The following is a 1,058-nucleotide window of genomic DNA, read 5'->3' as shown; positions in this document are numbered from 1 at the left end:
GAGGAGGAAGATCTCAAAATCTACAAATATTTTTTTCTCAAAGTCTTGATTGAATAGGTATTTCATCATACATCTGTACAATCTATAGTAAGTATTCAGTGAACCATTCATGGTCTAATCCACACAGATATCAGGCACCATCTGTTGCCGAGTGTTTACTACTCAAGTCGCTGAGTGGGTGGTTGGCGGTTGCTCTAGTGTGGTCTGCTTCTTCTTTCCTATCAAACATCGTCTTTCTCGCCCCTCCTTTATTGTGTTTGTTACTCTCTTGTAAAACCTCTAATCTTCGGCACTTATATGACCTTACTGTGTTGCAAGTGCCGTAAAACTCTTACTTAAACTGAAACTGAACCGTTGGTCTGCTGTTGATCTAGACTGCCGCCAGGAACCATCTGTTGCCGGGTGTTTATTACTCAAGTCACTGAGCTTGTCTTCTCTATCGATTCCCTGATTCCGGTTCGTGTGAAGATATATTTTGGGATTGTCAGATGGAGAAGATTTTTTGTCTTTAGAGGAGGTGGGGGGGGGGGGGGGGGGGGGGTTGGTAGGGAAAGGTGGCGAGGAAAAGGGTGTAATTTTATTGTTGTTGTTGCTGTTTTTTGTAAGTGTTTTACGGTGCTCGCAACTGCATAAGGTCATATTATGAGAGCGCGGGACACACCTAACATTTTCACTTGGTAAGAAATTTTAAATTTTGCCCGGGTGGCGGCTGAAGCCTACTCTGATCGATTTTAGACCGCCAATGGATTTTTAACATGCGCAACTTGCACACAGGACCTCCGAGAAGACTATATATGGTGTAGATCTTACCAACCAGAAGATCAGGGTGTGGCCGATGGACAGCCCGTGTGCGCACGTGTGAGTATAGAATTATGTAATATGTACGTAATATGTATGTGTATGTGTGTACCAGTGTACGCCCACGTCCCTCTCTGTGTTGGTAAAGCATGTGGTCATAATGTCTCTGGTATGACTCAGACATAATCTCTGAGAGAGAGTGTGTGCGCGAGTGTGTGTGTGTTTGTGTGTGTGTGTGTGTGTGTGTGTGTGTGTGTGTG

This window comes from Aplysia californica, unplaced genomic scaffold, assembly GCF_000002075.1.
Source record: "Aplysia californica isolate F4 #8 unplaced genomic scaffold, AplCal3.0 scaffold00745, whole genome shotgun sequence".
Lineage (NCBI taxonomy): Eukaryota > Metazoa > Mollusca > Gastropoda > Aplysiida > Aplysiidae > Aplysia > Aplysia californica.
Note: the sequence above shows the minus strand (reverse complement) of the source record.